Here is a 22,417-nt window from a genome sequence, read left to right on the forward strand (position 1 = left end):
CTGAGTGGTTTTCATAAATACCAAAGAGGCAAGGACAAAGCAACCAGGTAATTAATACTTCAGTACAGACTGGGCAATGAATAGATTGAGAGCAGCACTACAGATATGGATTTGGGGATACTAGTGGGTGAAAAATTAGACATGAGTTGACTATGTGCACTTGCAGCCCCAAAAGCTAATTGTACGCTGCTTTGCATAAAAAGAATCATGACCAGCACATACAGGGAAGTGGTTCTTCCCCTACACCACTGTCATGAGACACCACCTGGAGTGATACATGCAGCTCTGAGGTCCCCAGTACAAGAAAGTCATGTACCTGTTGGAGTGGATCCAGAGGAGGGCCATGAAATAAGTCTAGGGCTGGAGCGTCTTTCCTAAGAAGAAAAGCTGAGAGAGCTGGGGTTGTTCAGCCTTGAGAAGAGAAGGCTCTAGAAAGAACTTCTTAGGGCCTTTCAGTACTTATGGGGGCATATAAAAAAGGAGAAATACTTTTACCAGGACCTTTACTGATAGCAAAGGGAATAAAAATTTTAAACTGAAAAAGGATAGATTTATATTAGATATAAGGAATACTTTCTTTACTATGAAGGTGGTGAGACACTAGAACAAGTTTCCAAGAGAAGCTGTGGATGGCCCATCCCTTGAAATGTTCAAGGTCAGGTTTGACGGGACTTTGAGCAACCTAATCTAGGGCAAGATGGCAGGGGAGTTGCATTAGATGATCTTTAAAGATCCTTTCAAACCCAGACCATTCTATAATTTTACTATGAGGTCTAAACCTTCTAAGATGTTTGAAGTGCAATATCAAGGCATTTTTGGCCAAGGTGCATTACTGGACTCAGACTACCCCAATAATACCTAATGGAAGCAAAAGGATAAATGATCTGCTCTTCCTGATGGGAGAGAATAATGTCTGCTTTGCTTTATTTTTGTAACAATTTTATAGGTAACTGTAAATTTTTACCCTATCTGTATAACAGACTATTCATTCAGTAATTTCTTCCTAAAGTTCATAACATCTGGACAAGCTGCAACACATTTTTCAGAAAGAGCTAACACATTGCTTGAAATGCCAGCTTGGAATTCATGCCATATTATTCTATACTGTAAAAACCTACAATATTCTAGTCAACAAATAACGTAAGGTGTTATTATCATTAGTATTTGATAGGTGGACCACTCGGTGGATAAAGAACTGGCTGGATGGCCGCATGCAAAGAGTTGTGGTCAATGGCTCGATGTCTGGCTGGAGACCGGTAATGAGTGGTGTTCCTCAGGGATCGGTGTTGGGACCGGTCTTGTTCAACATCTTTGTCAGTGACATGGACAGTGGGATTGAGTTCACCCTCAGCAAGTTTGCCAGTGACATCAAGCTGTATGGTTCAGTTGATATGCTGGAGGGAAGGAATGCCATCCAGAGAGACCTTGACACGCTTGTGAGGTGGGCTGATGCCAACCTTATGAAGTTTAACCCTGCCAACTGCAAGGTCCTACACCTGGTTTGGAGCAATCCCAGGCATGGCTACAGGTTGGGCAGAGAAGAGATTCAGAGCAGCCCTGTGGAGAAGGACTTGGGGGTGTTGGTCAATGAGGAAATTAACATGAACCGGCAGTGTGTGCTAACAGCCCAGAAGGTCAACCGTATCCTGGGCTGCATCAAAAGGAGCATGATCAGCAGGTCGAAGGAGATGATCTGCCCCTCTACACTGCTTGTGAGACAGTGCACAGTTCTGGTGTCCTCAACGTAAAAAGCACATGAAACTCTTGGAAAAAATCCAGAGGAGGGCCACGAGGATGATCAGGGGACTGGAGCACTTCCCGTATGAAGAGAGGCTGAGAAAGTTGGGTCTGTTCAGGCTGGAGAAGAGAAGGCTGCGTGGAGACCTCATAGCAGTCTTCCAGCATCTGAAGGTGGTCTACAAGGATCCTGTTGAGGGACTCTTCGTCAGGGACTGTAATGATAGGACAAGGGATAATGGGTTAAAACTTAAACAGGGGAAGTTTAGATTGGATATAAGGAGGAAGTTTTTTACTGTAAGGGTAGTGAGGCACTGGAATGGGCTGCCCAAGGAAGCTGTGAATGCTCCATCCCTGGCGGTGTGCAAGGCCAGGTTGGACAAAGCCTTGGGTGACATGGTTTAGTGTGAGGTGTCCCTGCCCATGGCAGGGGGTTGGAACTAGATGATCTTAAGTTCCTTTCCAACCCCAACTATTCTATGATTCTATGATTTCTTGGGGGAGGGAGAGAGGATCTGTGTTGGAATACTTTCCAATAGCAACTTCTGCAAATTTCATCTGGTCACCTTCACCAGTATTTTCAGCATACTAAAAACTGTATTTGGACCAGGTAATAAAATCTTCACTCTACTATTCAGTTAGAAATTAAATAAAGTCCATTCCATCTTCTGAAGATTAACCATCAATCAAGATTTAAATAGTGTGATATTGTATTGAGAAGTTCAAGTTTATTGTACTGCTATGGAGCTTTAGTATACTTTGGAGTTATCTCAGATTCACAAAGCAATTAGCCAATACTGTTAAGAAGTTATGGCTAATTGAACTAATGCTTAATGAAGCCTACTGGCGCTGTTAGGATTGATGAGCCCAGTGAGATTTTGTGCAAGAACACACATTAAAGTTAGGGTCCTCATCTCATTTTGGCTGATTAATCATTATCATAAATGATAGTGTTTCTTTCTAATGATACAAAAAAAGAGGTGTTGTTTTCCTTTTTTAAAATTTCTAAAAGGTTTAAATATGTGTAGTAGCACATGGTTTTCATCCATCCTTTCAAAATAGGTAAAGCAGACATATATTTGAATGTCACAATTTCTGCAACCAGCTGTGTGCATTCTGGTCTTGGTATTCTTAAATTTCAGTAACTTATGTCTCTGCTGCTGTGTTTCATTAATGTGCTGCTATGTTTTATTACTATGTTTCATCAGTTTCCTAAATGAATCATTGGGATTCAAAGAGAAGATATTACATTAAGATAAGATTAAAGATATTACAATAAAACTAAACAAATAGGTATAGTAGAGGAGAAATTTCACAAAAATTATTGAAAGTTAAGAAAAAATATGGCATATACGCAGCAGCTTGAAAGTTATAAAGGACAAAAACCTTTCTGAATTGGCTTTATCTTTCATTAATGACCTGTTGTGTGCTTCTACAAGCTGCTCTACTTTTCCACACAGCTCATGTGACTGCATAGATTTCCTTCAGAAAGTGCAGCATGACTCTGTGTGTAGTTCGTTTGCTTCCAAGCTTGCAAATTCAGGCAATGCATCAGACAGTAGAATGAAAAAGAATAATAAAAAAAAGCTTCCATAAAAAAATATATATTCCACATTGGATGCATACATGCCTACTCAGACATGAAGGATACCTTCCCTAAAATAAGGACTTCCGTCTAGTAGGTATAATTGATAAAATTATGAACTACTTAGTTTGGAAATTTGGTAAAAAAATATGAAATATTACTTCTACGAAGGAAAGAAAAACAAACCAAAATTTCTTTTCACTTTAGCAAGCAATATCAGTGGTTTCCTTTTGGGACTCAGTATTATGGTGCTATGGACAATTTATAGGGAAAAAGAATGCCTAAGTTATTCTGTGATTAACTGTGTACCTACATGTGGTGAAATGAGTTTATGAAAACAGAAAACTATCATAGAAATACATGAAAGTTTAACTGAAAAGAAAAAAATATATCTATAAAAAAATTATGCTTATAATTTCCCTTTTTAGTTTTGTGTGCATATATATATATGGGTTGTGAAATCTTCTACTAATGTTAATCAAAGGAAAAAGGGTTTTCTTTCTTCACTGTATTATATCAGACTTATCAAACATAATATCAGACTGATTATATCAGGACACTGTTTTATGAAATCCAGTCTTCAAAATATATATGTTATATCCAAATATGAATTTTTATTTTTTTTAACATAGTTTATTACCCAATAGGGTACAAACCTCTTATGATTTGTGGAAAACTTCTCATTCATATTATACAGAAAGAAATTATCTCCCTTTCTTCAGAAGTTAAAAAAAAAAAATGTGCAACTAACTAATGAAACTGAAAGAATGCACAAAATAGACAACAGTAGTTGTTAAATTCTAAATGAAACAACATTGGCTCCAATGAAAGCCTCATATAAAACATTGTACTCATTTATCACATGAAAAAGTAGATATCACCATTTTTGTACAATAGGAAAACAGCAGTGTCCTGGGTTCAGCAGTAGCAGTCAGTTTTTCTCCTTCTTAGTAGCTGTTGCAGCACTGTGTTTTTGACTTTTGGCCTGGAAACAAAGCTGATAACAGTGATGTTTAGACTGACCAAGGACTTTGTAAGTCTCATGCTCTGCCAGGGAGGAGGAGGGGCTGGGAGGAAGCAGGGACAGGACACCTGACCCAAACTAGCCAAAGAGGTATTCCATACCACAGCACGTCATGCCGGGGGATGTAACTGGGAGCTACCCGGAAGGGCAGGCTCTTTTCGGTCGGGCTCTCTTTTCCGGCGAGCGGTATCGTGTTCTCTTCCCTTGTTATTTCTCTTATCATTGTTCTTGTTCGTGGCAGCAGTAGTGATTTGTGTTATACCTTAGTTACTGGACTGTTTTTATCTCAACCCGTGGGAGTTACATTCTTTCGATTCTCCTCCCCATCCCTCTGGGGAGTGGGGGTGGGGAAGTAGACTGCGTGGTTCTAATTTACAGCCGGGGCTTAAACCACGACAAGCAGGAATATTCTAATCCAGTTATTACTGGAAGAAAGGACATGCTAATAGAATAAACAGCCTCAAAATAAATTTGACCATTATAGCAAGGATACAGCAGCACTGTAAACCCTTACTTTCCCCCCAAACAGAAATTGCATGACTTCATGCTGTAAAACTATCATATACGAATTAAAGGAGATACTATATTAAACAAACTTATTATTAGGGATTTATTTTTGCTTAAGTTACTGGAAAAAATATAAGATTTTAAGGTGTCTATTATTACCTGTTCACAAACTAGGTTAAATAATGTGTTCAGTGTATTTCAGTGTTCATTATATTTTAAAAATTTTGGTGTTTTGTTTGTTTGCTTGTTTATTTGTGGCTTCCTGTAATTGCACAGGGATATTATCCATTTTAAAGAAATTTTAGGATTTTGTGTTTTGTGACAACCAATGATGTGTATATAAGCACTCCAACATTTAAGTAGAAATTTACACAGTGACAGCAAAGATTGTAGACACAGAGAGGGAGAGAGAATAAAACACAGAAGATGTATGGAACAGAAAAAACGGCAGCAGGAAATTATATAATATATAGAATTAATAGTTGTCCTTAAAAAGGATTTCAGAAGGGAAGTGCTGGGTTAAACGGCAAACTTACAGATATCTCAGTACCATGGACAACAGGAAAATATAAATCAGTGGAGAGTGATATTTTTATAATATTAGTTCTGGTCATCACACTTTAATAAATACTTAGATTTAGATGGGAAATATTTGGATGCCAGAACATAATTGGAAGCAATCTTCTGTTTCTTCTAATTAATCAAAATAGGTGCTGTCTGGTTTTTGTATTTCCTTTTGCCCACCTCTCCCTTTCGTCTCACATAGACTTTCTTTTTTATAATACTGTCATTGCAAAAAACAAAAACAAAAACAAACAAACAAAAAAAACAAACAAACCAACCAAACAAACCAACCCCCCCAAAAAAATCAAAAAACCCACCATATTGATGTATAGCTACCACCCTGAATAATTAACCATGAAAGTGAACTACTGCAGATATGGGAAAATTACATTTGAATATACCATTAACATTTCTTCCAGATGACATTTGAAGGTAACAGATTCTGAATTTATTAGCAAATCAAACTTCCCAGTTTGAAAATTGAGTTCTAGAAGATTTAAAAAGTTGTTATGTATCTCAGAAGAAATAATCCACAAGCCCAACAAGATAATATTCATTTACTGAATCTGGGTTCTTCAAAGTGAAGCACCTTATCAGCTCCAAATTGAGGAAAAAATGGAACTATTCAGTTCTTCAACCCTAGAAAACCATTTTACTAACATGAGTTGATGCAGAAAATGTGTTGGCTTACATTAAAAAGCAGAAGTTACAAAAAGATAAGCAAATAGAATTTACTTTTCAGAGGAATGGAAAGACTCTAGACACATACAACTTCAGTGTTTGTCCTTAAAACTTTCACTTGTCTGCTATAACTAGATGTGTCTCTGATTATTATTGGCATCGTGTTAATACTTGTTATATTAACTTGAGGAAACATGCAATGAAGTGTTGTAAGCTTCATCTAAGCAAACTCAGAAAAGTTTTTCTGTCACATCTGTACATGAACTCAATATCACAGTATCAAAGCTTATCAACCTATGGTTCAGCTTTCTTTAAATTATTATATGAAATTCAAAGTAATAGAAGAAATACTCGTGAATTAGTTGATTTTGGAGCAATAAATATTTCTTAGGTGTTGACCTTGTGATAACCTGATATAAATATTATTACTTATTATTATTACCTTAGAAGTGCCATTGATCTTTTATGTTGAGAATATTTGTAAGAAAACAGGAAATGTTATGATTTTTTGAGAAATGCAAAAAATAGTTGGGTCTTCTGCTCTGTAAATTTGCAAAAAAAAAAAAAAAAAAAGACAACTTGCAACTATACAACCATACTAATTACAACTATAGACTTCATTCTTTCTAATTTCAGCTAAAAATTTGAGCCACTTATATCACATGAAAAAAACTAAACAGAAAACAGAAAAAAAGACCTCAGAGAAACTCTTTATCTGCAGTTATTTAAAACAAAAGTTAATTGATTTCATTTAGGAGCTTAAACACTAAGAGAGATATTGGGCTTGCATTTCTGTTTGTTGAAGAGACAAGCAAATGTTGTGTTGGTCAACCTGCTTTCAAAATACTGGAATTTAGATAATTGTCATTTTTTAGTGTGAATTATTTATGAGATGTTCTAGACATGCTCTAAAATTTTGATAAGTTCAGATAGTTTTGCACCAAAATTCCAACTGTGAAATAGGTACTCTTATAGTAAAACATGTATTTTCTCCAGTGATAATCATATATAATTCAACACCGGAGCGGGGAGGAGATCAGCAGCCAGGAGCCTCAACTCAGAGTGTCCAGAGCCACCGAGAGAGCCTCAGGTCCTCAACAGGACTTGTTCAGGAGCCGGCAGCTCAGCTGACGCGAGCAGCTGACTCACAGGGGGCGGAGCCACGAGGAGCGGCACCAGCTCTGACTGGTTAAAAACCTGCCCCTGGGAGTGCGAGCGACCAGGAGCGTGGTGACCAGGGTGGGCAAACAGGACGGGTCGAGGCAGTTTGCGTGGCACTTCGCGCAGGCAGGCGAGTGGGATGGTGAGTACTCACAGTACGACCAGGGCCAGATCTGGAAGCTCTGCTCTGGCTGCCCCAGCGGTGGCCAGCATAGGCACCCAGACAGAGCCAATGAGTGGGGAGGCTGCAGTGCAATGCTCAGTGTGTAGAGAGTGCCTGCACTGGTCTCCTGAGGGAACGGTGCCCAATGGCCCAAAGGCCCAAACTGTGCAGGGGCCTCAAGTGCCCCCTGAAGCTCATGCAGGAGTGGAGGAGGCTGTCAACCCAGGAAGCTGGGAAATAGTAACAACAAAAAGAAACAAAAAAAAGAGGAAGAGGACAATTAAAAACAAGGGGCTTCCTCCTAAATCTGTTGTCCCCACCCACAACCACTTTGCTGTCCTGCAGGGGGCTAAGAAGGAAGGGCACTTGCACCAGAAACAACCGGCTGGTGCACTGGTAAAGAAGGTCACTACTGGTGCGCCAGGAAAAAGAGGCGGGTTGTAGTGGTAGGGGACTCAACTTTGAAAGGGACAGAGGCACTCATCTGTTGGCCTGACCCAGTCTCAAAGGAGGTGTGTTGCCTACCTGGAGCACGGATCAGGGATGTTGCAGAGACGCTGCCTGCTCTAGTGAGTCCCACGGACTATTACCCACTTCTGGTGATCCATGTGGGTGCTAGTGATGTTGATAGCAGTAGGCTGGAGAGCATAAAGAAGGACTACAGAGCTCTGGGAGAGGTGGTTAGGGGCTCTGGAGCGCAGATTGTCTTTTCATCAATTCTCCAGGATATAGGGGAGGGCCTTAAAAAAGCTAGGAGGATTGGCCAAGTTAATAAATGGTTAAAAGGATGGTGCCATAGTCAATAATTTGGGTGTCTTGAACACGGGGCCCAAGTTAGTAGGCCAGGTCTACTGGGGGCTGGTGGAGCTGATCTGACAAAGAAGAGGAAGAGAGATTTTGGTAGGAGGCTTGCCAGGCTGGTCAAGGTCTCTTTAAACTAGATGTGTTGGGGGAGGGGGACATTGTTTCATCCCAACACACCCAGTCAGTTGCCTGCACCTACAATAAATGCTCGGAGCGATGCAGAGATGTTCCAGCTGCTCCAGCCAATGAGCCGGCTTCATTTGGAGCTCGGCTCAGATGCCTCTATACAAACACCCGTAGCATGGGAAACAAACAAGAGGAATTAGAGATGTGTGCATGGTCGCGGGAGTATGATCTAGTAGGCATCACAGAAACATGGTGGGATGGCTCCTACGACTGGAGTGTTGGAATGGAAGGTTACAGACTCTTTAGAAAAGACAGGCCGGGTAGGCGGGGAGGGGGAGTTGCTATTTATGTTAGGGATAGGCTGGAGATTATGGAACTCTGTCTGGGGACGGCTGAGCAGTCAATAGAGAGTTTGTGTGTCTGGGTTAAAGGGAGAACACCTATGGGGGACATTACTGTGGGGATCTGTTACAGAACGCCTGATCAAGAGGAATCTGTGGATGAAGTGCTGTATACGCAAATAGGAACAGCCTCATGCTCACAGGCCCTTGTTCTCATGGGGGACTTCAACCACCCTGACATCTGTTGGAGTGAAGGTACGGCCCGGCACAAACAATCCAGGAGGTTCCTCGTTGTGTGGAAGACAACTTCCTTCTGCAAGTAATAGAGGAGCCGACAAGGAGAGGTGCCATGCTTGACCTCATGCTCACCGACAGGGAAGGGCTGGTTGGAAAGGTGATGCTCCAGGGTAGCCTTGGATGCAGCGACCGTGAGATGGTCAAATTCGAGATCCTCAGGACAGTGAGAAGAGCATGCAGCAAGCTCCCTGCCCTGGACTTCAAGAGAGCAGACTTTGGCCTCTTCAGGAGCATGCTTAGTAAGGTTCCATGGGTTACAGCCCTAGAGGGCAGGGGAGCCCAAGACTGTTGGTTGTTATTCAAGGATCACCTGCTGCAAGCTCAAGAGTGTTGCATCCCAACTAGAAGGAAGTGCAGCAGGAAGGCCAGGAGACCTCCTTGGATGGATAAGGAGCTGCTCAGGAAAATTCAAAGGAAAAAAGAGGCTTATAGAAGGTGGAAGCAGGGACAGGCGGCCTGGGAAGAACACAGGGATGCTGTCCAGGAAGCTAGGGACCAGGTGAGGAAGGCTAAGGCCCAGTTAGAATTGAACTTGGCTAGGGATGTTAAGGATAGCAGGAAGGGATTCTATAGGTATGTAGCGAGTAAAAAACAGACTAGGGACAACGTAGGCCCCCTTCAGAAGAAATCGGAAGAACTGGCTACCTGGGATTTGGAGAAGGCCGAGGTTCTTAATGACTTCTTTGCCTCGGTCTTCACTGGCAAAGTCTCTGACTGCACCACCCAAGTCTTGGAAGGCGGACACAAGGACTGTGAGAAGACCCTAGGCCCAGTGTAGGAGAGGATCTGGTTCAAGACCATCTTAAAAACCTAAATGTACACAAGTCCATGGGACCTGAAGAAACCCATCCACGGGTCCTGAAGGAGGTGGCAAATGAAGTTGCTAAGCCACTGTCCATCATATTTGAAAAATCATGGCAGTCAGGTGAAGTTCCCAATGACTGGAAAAAGGGAAATATAACCCCCATTTTCAAGAAGGTGAAAATGGATGACCCTGGGAATTACAGACCAGTCAGTCTCACCTCTGTGCCTGGCAAAATCTTGGAGCAGATTCCCCTGGAAAGCATGCTAAGGCACATGAAAAACAAGGAGGTGGTTGGTGACAGCCAGCATGGCTTCACTAAGGGGAAATCCTGCATCACCAATGTGGTGGCCTTCTATGATGAGGCTACGAAACTGATGGACAGGGGTAGAGCAGTTGACGTCATCTACCTGGATTTGTGCAAAGCATTCGACACTGTCCCACACTGGAATGGGTTGCTCAGGGAGGCTGTGAATGCTCTATCTTTGGAGGTGTTCAAGGCCAGGTTGGATGAGGCCTTGGGTGGCATGGTTTAGTGTGGGGTGTCCCTGCCCATGGCAGGGGGGTTGGAACTAGATGATTTTAAGGTCCTTTCCAACCCTAACTATTCTATGATTCTATGATTCTATATGTAGTTTCAACTTCTTCTGCAGCAGTGAATACCTAACACAGAAAGCCATTTACACTGGTGACTGGTGTCTTAAAGATCAAAAGTGTCCAGTGTATTCTTTTCTTTCTTCAGATAAGAAATTATCAACTGCAGGCAAGTCAAACTCCTTTGTTTACTGTAGTTCACATTTGCTTTAGCTGTAACAGAAACTAAATTAATGCATAGCTTTCCTTCTGGTAATTGTTGCATATGTTCAGAATGTTACGCTTGAATAACTTCCGTATTGAAAATACCAATTGCAGTCTGACAGCTTGTTTAACTAAACACAATTGGAGTTCAGCTGGAAATCTCATTTGTAAATGGCACTGTAATGAAACATTTGCAGGGCAGCTTTCGGGTTATTTTGCTTTAAGTTTAATTTTGAAATGACTGATTGAAGATGAGGATTTGTATATCCCTTAATCAAAACTAATGTGATGAACACTTCTATTTCTCTTTTTCTACTTTACAATGGACATAGATTTATTTTTTTTTATGATCATTTGGAGTAAAATCTGCATATGGAACTGGTTCAGGAATAAAGGATTCATATTTTCATTTATCTGATAAATTGTTTTCTGGTAGGCAAATAGAATATTTGCTTGCATGAGAACACAAGGGGTTAATTTTTTTCAACATCATTTTTTTATGTCAAATTCAAAATAGTTGAATTAATTGAAAGGTACTGCTTGGTTGATCAGTTGTAGGGGAAAATAAAATAAAATAAAATAATAAAATCAAATAAAACAAACAACAAATAACCCAACCAACTATGACCACTTTTTTCTGTGTAGAAAACTCTCTCAGTGCCCCCACTTTTATGCTTTACACCAAGCTGTGTTCTTTTTCCCAAGATATTCTACCAAGGTCAATGGATTTTTACAAGGCAATATTACAATCTTTTCCTTTTATGACTCAGCCATGATATACTGTTCCAGGAAAGTGTAAAGAGAAAAGACACTACAAGAAGTCTTATTCATCTCTGCTTCCTACTGCACTGTTCAAATAAACTAGAACAACATTATAGAGTTAACATAAGTAACAGGATGCCTGGACTACCTCTGCACTCCATATACATACAGGACTAAGGATTTAATAATCTTAGCACTGAACAGTAATTTTTAAGAGTTCGGTTACTTTAATGATGCAGCCGCCTTTAGGCTATGTCAGTTCAACCTTTAATATTGTTTGTGGGTTTTCTCCTTTCCCAGTATCAGTCAGTCTTTCACATACTGCATATCATCTTTACTGCTGCTTCTACAGACAAGTGAGAAATGTCTTTCCATGACACTTAAAATATAAACTACCATGTGAAGCAAAAAGTATTTGTTAATTTTGTTTGCAGTCAGCTATGACTTCAGAGAGGTAGATCTTTTTATTAGAGAATATATGTTTGTATTATTTATAAATACTATTTACTACTTACTTATGTATTTATAATTATTTATAATGCTCCCATGGCCTGTTAACTGATGATTGTTAAAAAGTTAAAGTGTAAACTTTGATCATGTTGGACTAACAAATGTGGGAAGAATCCTGAAGAATGTCTGAAGCAAGCACTGATTTTCTATATGTCTCTCACTAAGAAAATAAATGTTTCATTTAACTGAGAGAAGTTTACTTCTAGATTAAGCAGGTAAAATCAAATTTTAACTTAAATATAATGTGACCTTCTTTAGACATTTTATCTTCTTCTTATGCATTGAGCCAGCATAGCCAGAGGGATTTTGGGATGACCTTGAGTAAAATTCAGACATATCAATGCAATCAATGTCACCACTTTTAATGAGTCAAACTTCCCTTCCATGAACAAAGTGGTACAACAACTTTAACAACTTTTTCTTTGTGTATTGATTGTCACTTACAGGCTGCTGAATCACTGACAGCAGCATGAGAGGCCTCCTTGGGTTGTAGGATACTTATTCAACAGGAACAGAGCCCTACTATGAGACTGGCCAGCTGGCGCTCCTAACCACAGTAGTGCCTGACACGGCAGCAAACGACTCTTTGGGTTGCTTCAGAGTCCCTGAAATTAGACTGAATGGAAGATGAGGTGCTAAGAACCACAATTCTGGAAAACAGGGAAGACTAGTTAATACTACGTAATAGAGGTTTGCCGTGATTTAAGCCCAGGCCGTAAATTAGAACCACGCAGTCTACTTCTCCCCTCCCCTTTTCTTCCCCCCACTCCTGGAGGGATGGGGAGGAGAATCGAAAGAATGCAACTCCCACGGGTTGAGATAAGAGTAGTTTAGTAACTAAAGTATAACACAAATCACTACTGCTACCACCAATAATAATAATGATAAAGGAAATAACAAGGCAAGAGAATAGAACACCTCACCACCCGCCGAGCGATAACTCACCCCCCACCCAGCAGCAAACTAGCCCTTCCGGGTAACTCTCAGTTACCTCCTGGGCATGACGTGCTGTGGTATGGAATACCTCTTTGGCTAGTTTGAGTCAGGTATCCTGTCTCTGCTTCCTTCCAGTTTCTCTCCTCCCTGGCAGAGCATGAGACTCACAAAGTCCTTGGTCAGGTTTAACATCTGAGCAGTAACTAAAAACATCAGTGTCATCAGCTCTGTTCCCAGGCCGAAAGTCAAAAAACAGCACGCACCAGCTACTAAGAAGGAGAAAAAATAACTGCTACTGCTGAACCCAGGACAAGGTTTTACAGAGGGTCCCAGATCATATTAAAGTTGCATTTAGAGCTAAATCATAAACAAATAGGTAATGTGATTTACTCTCAAATCAGTAGCAGGAGAATGTCACAAAACACAAAAGACCAATATATTACTTTGATCATTGCCTGCAAGTATCTCACATAAATTATTCTAAAGGATCTGTAGCCATTTGTGCCCGATGATACTGACACATTTGCTACTAACAATTAATTACATTATTATAAGCTACATATAACAGAAATACAGTAGAAGTTATAACTGAAATGTAGAAAGAAGAAAATCAATAAGCACTGCAACCATTTTAAAACATTTTAAAAGGTAGGACTATAATGACATTGCAAGTTTAACTTTACATCTTGACCAGAAAGTCACTTATTTTTTATACCTGTAAATGTCTTACTTTATTTTATCCTAAATAGTAAAATACGCTCTATCCTTATTATGTACAGTTGTCCAAATACTCAATAGTCTAACTCTTTTTTGAAAAGCATTAATGAAAAGTAAAATAAAAATATTTCTGTATTAACATACTGTTTTCTTTTGGTCAGGTAAAGGATTAAGTGCATAAAAGGAACTTCCACTCACCTCTAGTGAAGGACTCCATCAATGTAATACTTTTACAGACATCCAACATATATAATATCAGCAGTTAGGAAGCATTTTGAAAATACAGATTCTTTTATTGCATACTGTCATGGTTTAAAATCATTATCCATTCAGCCTCTCTCCCCCCATCTTTCTCCCTTCTGCTCCTGGAGGGATGGGGTGGAGAACAGAAAGAATGTAACTCCCATGGGCCGAGATAAGAACAGTCCGGTAACTAAGGTATAACACAAACCACTGCTGCTACCACCAATAATAATAATGATAATGGAAATAACAAGGGAAGAGAATACAACCGCTCACCACCCACTGACTGACACCCAGCCCGACTCAAGCAGTGATCTCCCCTTCCGGGTAACTGCCCCCAGTTTATATAGCGAGCATGACATGCTGTGTTATGGAATACCTCTTTGGTTAGTCTGGATCAGGTGTCCTGTCTCTGCTTCCTCCCGGCTTCCCCTCCTCCCTGGCAGAGCGTGAGACTCAGAAACTCTTTGGTCAGAGTAAACATTACTGAGCAGCAACTAAAAACATCAGTGTTATTAGCGTTGTTCCCAGGCTGAAAGTCAAAAACACAGCACTGCAACAGCTACTAGAAGGAGAAAAAATGACTAATATTGCTGAAACCAGGACACATACCTACATAAAATATGAACTAAACTCCTTAAACAATTTCCATGAACAGTGAAGTTTTGAAAAAGGGTTAAAATGTTAATGTACCTCTTCTATTCAAAATTCTGCTACATGGGATATTAAATAATACCTGAAGTCCCAAGCTAAAGGTTCAGGTTTAAAAGTTGTATTTAACAGCATAAACTACAAAGGAGAGGGATAAGTACATAGTAGACCTGGAAAAGATTTTATCTTAGTTTGGTTTCTGATCTGGGAGAAGTAAGTTGTGAGATCAGCTTCTTCCCTCAGGGAAAGTGACTATTCACACTATGGTTCTTCATGTGGTCCTCATCACCATATTATTCAGGTAATTCATCTGAAAAAAAGGTCAAAGCTTTTCTTTGCCTAGACAAGTAAAAGTTTTAGTGCATTTCTCAAGCACAGAAATAATGTCACGAACTGAGGCTAAATATGGTGTTTTTCCTCCCACAAGAAAAATGTCTTGAAAAGGTGCACCTTTTTGAAATAGAATTTAACAGTAACCCTTTGTTGCTTATATTAAAATATCAAGATGTTAAATTTAATTTATGAAACAGGATTAAGAAAGACAGCATTTTTATTCACTGCTGAGTACTTGGTCTTATATTTCACTATATTTTCATCCTCTGTTAGATGTTTCCTGCATTACCTTAAGGACCTCAAGATCATCCCATTCCAACCCCCCTGCCATGGGCAGGGACACCTCACACTAAACCATGTCACCCAAGGCTCTGTCCAACCTGGCCTTGAACACCGCCAAAGATGGAGCATTCACAGCTCCCCTGGGCAACCCATTCCAGTGCCTCACCACCCTCACAGTAAAGAATTTCTTCCTTATATGCAATCTAAACTTCCCCTGTTTGAGTTTGAACCTGTTTAAGTTACCCCTTGTCCTGTCACTACAGTCCCTGATGAAGAGTCCATCCCCAGTATCCCTATAGCCTGTCTTCAGATACTGGAAGGCTGCTATGAGGTCTCCATGCAGCCTTCTCTTCTCCAGGCTGAACAGCCCCAGCTTTCTCAGCCTCTCTTCATACGGGAAGTGCTCCAGTCCCCTCATCATCCTCATGGCTCTCCTCTGGACTTGTTCCAACAGTTCCATGTCCTTTTTATGTTGAGGATACCAGAACTGCACACAATACTCCAAGTGAGGTCTCATGAGAGCAGAGTAGAGGGGCAGTATCACCTCCTTCAACATGCTAGTCACGCTGCTTTTGATCCAGCCCAGGATACAGTTGGCTTTCTGGGCTGTGAGCACACTTTGCCAGCTCATGTTCATTTTCTCATTGATCAACACCCCCAAGTCCTTCTCCGCATGGCTGCTCTGAATCTCTTCTCTGCCCAACCTGTAGCCATGCCTGGGATTGCTCCAAACCAGGTGTAGGACCTTGCAGTTGGCAGGGTTAAACTTCATAAGGTTGGCATCAGCCCACCTCACAAGTGTGTCGAGGTCGCTCTGGATGGCATCCCTTCCCTCCAGTGTATCAACCGAACCACACAGCTTGGTGTCATCGGCAAACTTGCTGAGGGCACACTCAATCCCACTGTCCATGTCACCGACAAAGATGTTGAACAAGACCGGTCCCAACACCAATCCCTGAGGGACACCACTCGTTACAGGTCTCCAGCCGGACATCGAGCCATTGACCACAACTCTTTGCATGTGGCCATCCAGCCAGTTCTTTATCCACCGAGTGGTCCACCCATCAAATTGATGTCTCTCCAATTTAGAAATAAGGATGTCGTGTGGGACAGTGTCGAATGCTTTGCACAACTCCAGGTAGATGACGTCAACTGCTCTACCCCTGTCCATCAGTTTCGTAGCCTCATCATAGAAGGCCACCACATTGGTGATGCAGGATTTCCCCTTAGTGAAGCCATGCTGGCTGTCACCAACCACCTCCTTGTTTTTCATGTGCCTTAGCATGCCTTCCAGGAGAATCTGCTCCAAGATTTTGTCAGACACAGAGGTGAGACTGACTGGTCTGTAATTCCCTGGGTCATCCATTTTCCCCTTCTTGAAAATGGGGGTTATATTTCCCTTCTTCCAGTCATTGGGAACTTCACCTGACTGCCATGATTTTTCAAATATGATGGACAGTGGCTTAGCAACTTCATTTGCCACCTCCTTCAGGACCCGTGAATGGATTTCGTCAGGTCCCATGGACTTGTGTACATTTAGGTTTTTAAGATGGTCTCGAACCAGATCCTCTCCTACAGTGGGCTTAGGGTTTTCATTCTCACAGTCAGGACATGGTTTCTTGTACTGTGGAGGACTGCTAGAATTCTAAAGATTGTGACTGAGGAAGAAAGAGAGGTTCAATGATCTTACTCTTGGTACTATCTTCCCAATGTACACATGTAAGAACCAGTATTTTGCCTCTAATATTATTTTAGACACAAGGGACTGGGCTTAGAATCATCTTAGAAATAACATCACTTACTGTGTTCAGTGAAAAATGTGGTTTCAGTAGTATACATTTCTAACAATTTAATATATCTCAACTCATATATCTCAATCTATCTCAGTCACCAAAAGACTATTCTGTTTGAATGCTTTTTTGCTCTATCTTGTGAAATGTTCTTAAAATGGACATGATAATATGTATAGAAATTACTAACCTGCATTTGTCAAAGTTAGAATTTTGGAGGTTGGACTTCATAGGGTGAAAGCAGGTTCAAGTAAAACTAGCTTATTTTGCAATACCTTTTCTTGTGAAGCCTCCCCCCTCTGGCAAGCACAGGGATGCTTCATAGTCAGCTTGCAGAATTCTGCACTCTGATGTTCTGGAGTCATAGAAAACAGAGAAAAAATGGGCAGGAACTGGTGAGCAGAAAACAGAGCATGAAGAGTTTTTAATAAAACATAATAATCAGATTAAACATAGTACACATCTCTAAGGAGCTCTAAGAATGACTTTTTTATGTATGTTTTATAATTTTTTAAACAAAATTTTGGGGAAAATCTTTCTTAAGATAAGTTTATTCTCTATCACATTCAGACTTAGCAGGCATTGCAAAGATGAGTTATACAGAATGGAGCTGCAAGTTACATGCTTAGGAAATTACTTGTCATGAGTTCTGCTGCTATCAGAATATTTTTTTTGTGCCTATAGGTCATTCATAATTATATCTGCTTTTTTATCATATTGTTAATCAGTATAATTTAGCATATAATTTGGGTAATTATTTTCCCCATATGTATGTACTTTATTTCTAACATGCATAGCTGGTTTATGCAACAAATTATGCTGGGCACCTTCTATGTATCTTTTACGTCTCCAAGCTGCTGCAGCACTAACTGCTGTGGGTATGATGCTAAGCCTGTTAGGCAACTATGTGTTCTAATTCATTAAATCTCTGTTTTCTGAATATTCTTATGTCTCTCATTTGTATAAATCATTATGATTAGCAAACACCAAGAATGTTTTACTAATATCAGCTAAAAATTTTGGGGGTTGTTTTTGGTTTGGTTTGATTTTGTTGTTGTTGGTTGGTTGATTCTGGGTTTGGGGTTTTTTTTTTTTTACATTTTATAAATTTTTATTCTTTAAAATAATTTTCGGGTCATCTCTAATCTTGTGCTTTGAAAATTTCTGCTACCTATACAAGCAAAATAAAACCTTGGTGTTATTCTTGCACTTTGTTTCAGCACACCTTTTACCATTTCCTTAAGAAAAACTTCCTCAATTATTCTTTCATAATATTTCTTCAAAGATACAATATAATTTAATTATATGCGTTTTCCACTTAGTGATAAAAAAAATAAAATTGTTCTTTATATTCACTTGTTTTTCTAACAGACCGTTTTGCTGAAGAATATGGAGAGAAATCCTAAACGATGAAATATCAACTACAATATCCTTGTAGGAAAACTTCATGTGTAGGTTTCTAATTTAAACACATGTAATAAATTTTCTGTGACCCTTCAAGTTTCACTTATAAAATATTCCACTTGTCAGTGGTCAAATTTCTAATGGATGATAGGAAAGCAGACTGGAATTTAGAAAAGATGCAGTTAGCAACAGCACCATATCTATATAGTAATTACCTCTACATAAATTCTATGATCTGTGTTAAGAAAACACAGTTGCAGCTGCAGAATCTGTCATGAGTAATGAATTCCCTTCTACAAATAACAAAAGTGTTATTTTAACTCATAAAATGAAATTAAATAGTAGAATCTCTTTATGAGCCACTAATCTGTAACCCGTACTGCTGGGGACTGAGGGGTGCACAGTGCCTGAGAGGGGCATATGGCTTGTGGTTTATGGATTATATTGTTGATGTTGATCCTGAATGTATAGCTCACTGATTGCCAGCTAATCATGTGTAATTTATAAATCTGTATACCTCTCTGATCTTGATTTAATTTAAGCTATGTGAGTTGAACAACTTTTCTCTATGACAACAATAAGGTAGCTTTGTGGGTGGTTATAGGAGCTTGGAGTGAGAGAAAGTGCAGAGGAGTTGGTTTATAAATTTAACCAGTGGGTAATAAATGTTGATATCATGAGCCATACAGATGTAGGAGTTGACCTTCCATCACTTTGTGACAGATTATGAGTAAAAAGAGGGACCATGAAAGTAAACAAAAATAACTTATATTCTGTATGTTAAGGGAATGAAAGCCTGTTGAGACATACGTAGAAGTTACATATGTCAAGCTTATGAAAGCTACTTCTTCAAATATTATCGCACTTGAATATAAAACTGAACCCACTAAAATGGACATTTTTCACTTTCACTTCATTTTTTCATTCATTGAAAGCTGTGTTTTTCTGACAAGAAAGTATTTTTTTGAAAAATATCTAACCAGCTCTAATATTGTCAGAATTGATTTGTTACTGGTTTAACAGATTTCACGTGTATAGTAGATTTTTTTTTTCTTTTGAGGTTTGCCAGCAAAACATTCTAACCCAGCAGCTTTTCCCCTAAGTTTTAACACTACGGTAGTTAGTTCTAAAATTCGCTAGCAACGGGTACCTGAAATTTATGCTGAGATCATTTCCGAAGGTTCTTACATTTTAATATTGTAACAGTTTCAATTTTCCAGTTTAGGTTTCAGCTTGATATATTGAAATGCATTCTCTTTTCCTCCATTGTTCTTTTTGTAGCCCATACTGAGGAATATTAAAATCTAGGTTCCAGTAAAGACATTTTGCTTTGCACAAACCACAGAACTATATTACAAATCACAGAACTATATTCCTAAATCTAGACTTACTTGAAGTTCCCTAAAGATGACTTTCCATTAATGATTATCCTGCAGTTATCTCTAATTTTGGCTATCAATCATGCTGATAATAAGCAGCTGAGGTAAATTATCTCATGATTCTTCTGTTGGCTTCAGTCGCATCCAAATGTTTAGGGTTCTATTTTATGAGGGATAAATTTTTCTTTGGATCCATTTATTTATCCATTCATCAAGTTGAGAACTGCTAAAAATGTTCTGAACATCTTTTTAAGATGAAACTATAGCTAAGATTTTGATTTCATGGCAGTCACCATCCAGATATCAAATTTGTACATAACACTTGAGTTTTCTCATAAATTAGAACCTGTGAATGTTGTCTTGCCTGTGTTATTTGTTGAATTTCTACACTGATCACTAGCTTCCTTCTTGATTTCAGATTTGTGCCATACACAACATAGAACTTTAGCCAGTATAATTAGAAAGAGATCTAAGAGCATCTTCCACATACTAAAAAGCAAACCATAACTAAACCCCCCACAATATCACAGAGGTAGTCAAAATTGCTCATTAATTGTCTGTCTTATTAGACACAGGTTACAGCACCAGGGAATCCTTGTGTTCTGGTACACCGTGTCCTAATTTACTGCCATGTGCCAGACAGCTATGTTTTAAGTCCTGATGGTTACTAGATTCATTTAAAATAGTGTTAATAGCAGTATCATTACTTGTGAAATAAAGAACAAAGATCTTTAACTAAGTTGTACCACACTTTAGCTGCTTCTCTTAATCCCTTTGTCATTGGGACACCCCTTCTCAAACTCTAAAATATAATTATAGTACATTTACATTCTAACCAGTGAAATTGATAGAGAAGATAAATTTTAGGGAAAAATTTTCTATGGAACAGAGTCCATGAAACTGTGTATTTCCATTGAAGGTGATAATTTTGTTGGTACATTTTATATTGTAAAACGTGTTCCTTGGTAACATGTAAAAACAGCGTTGCATTTTTAAGCTTAGTTTATGTTACATTTTCTTAAAATAACGCAACTGACTAGAAGAAATATTGGGATCACTCAAAAGTGAATTCAATGCCAAGCTTCTATGAAAATTTGGAATCTCAGATATTTACTCAAATCTCGCATTTCAATGTCTAGACAATTTAACACTCATTTTGATTAGGTGACATGGTCTAGTGTGAGGTGTCCCTGCCCATGGCGGAGGGTTTGGAACTAGATGATCTTAAGGTCCTTTCCAACACTAACCAGTCTATGATTCTATGCTTCTACATTTTATTATGTGAGCTGTTTGACCATATCTCTTATACCTCTTGGTAAACAGTGTATGAATAATTCATAAATTGATCTCTGAAAGTCACAAGAAGGATGTAAATTGTAGCATATTTCCTTAGGAGATACTGATGTGACCTTTAAATCTAACATACTGATTTGATTACTCAGTTGAAAGGAGAGAAAAAAATATATTATAATTTTATGTTAAATATGTCCACCTGCTTCAGTCTATCACATGTTTAAATTCTTTTTGACCTTTAGTCTCATTTACATTATGCAATTCTCACAGAATTTCTGTAATGATACTATGGTTGAATCAGCTAAAATTGGTCACTTGACATCAATGACATAGATGTTAAATATAAGTCTTTTAGAAAAAGTACTTAGATACATTTTATTATACATACCATATATTACACATGACTTATACATATTTTATTTTCCCTTGGTTGTTACCAGTGTAAAAAATATCCCTGCGTTATTGCAATGGATTATATTTTGCACCTGAGCTCTACAGATTTTTAAAAATCTGAAGTAAAGTATTTAGAAAGATTTTTAAACTTGGGAGTTTTGGTTGGTTTTGGTTTGCTTTGCTTTGCTTTTTTCCTATTCCTGGCCTTCCCCGTCTCTTCCACTCCTCTAGGACAGGTGCAAAGTACTCTATATTTCTAGACTATGGACATCAAATATTCTTATTTCTTGATCTAATAAAACTTTCAAATATTGTGAATCGAGTCTGTTCTACAACCTCATGTTTGCATACACTGTGCCTCAGAAACTGCTGGCAATGAAGTTCCACTTTTGCAGTACTGTCAGTACTTCGAGGTTCTCTGAGGCAACTGCTGTTCATTATGGTTAACTTCCAAACTGCCCATTTTCCTCTCTCCTTTTTCAGTAACTTGCGTTATTCTCTTCCACCACTCAAGTGGACATGTTGCAATCAAGATCAAACAGAGGATGGTGTTCCTTTATTCTATATTCTTTATGAAATATTTTATATTTCCTGGTGATTTATATGTAAAGAATTCATTCTAAATTTTGATCAGGTTGCATTATTGGGACCAATACTAACAGCAGATTCACTTACTGCAGGCTTCAGGCTAAGGCTTAGACTTACTGCATGTGTTCCCTGTCTCTGCCTGTCTAGATTTTTTGCCCACTCTTGCCCCTCCATAAACATAACAACTGAAATATGTGTTTGTCCTCTTGAAGTTTATATACACTGTTATCCTATTTTTGCTGTTAGGGAAACTGAGATAAAAAATATGTGAGTAATTTTCCTAAGGTCACACAGGTCAAACAAGAAGTCTGTCAGCTGTTTAGGACCTCTTTTTTTTTTTTGTGCCAGGGTCTATACTCAATCTCAACTATGTACACATGAATGTCAGAGTAGCCACTGCTGGTAGGGATCAATTTAAGCATTAAATTCATTATTTGTTCCTTAGTAGGGACAAATAGTATTATTACATAGTAGTATTACAAAGTAGGCTTACAGAAGAAATTCAATAAAAGGGCTGTAATTGCATGTGTCTACTGCATTTGTCTA

This window comes from Psittacula echo (genome assembly GCF_963264785.1).
Source record: "Psittacula echo genome assembly, chromosome: 4".
In the NCBI taxonomy this organism is placed as follows: Eukaryota; Metazoa; Chordata; class Aves; order Psittaciformes; family Psittacidae; genus Psittacula; species Psittacula echo.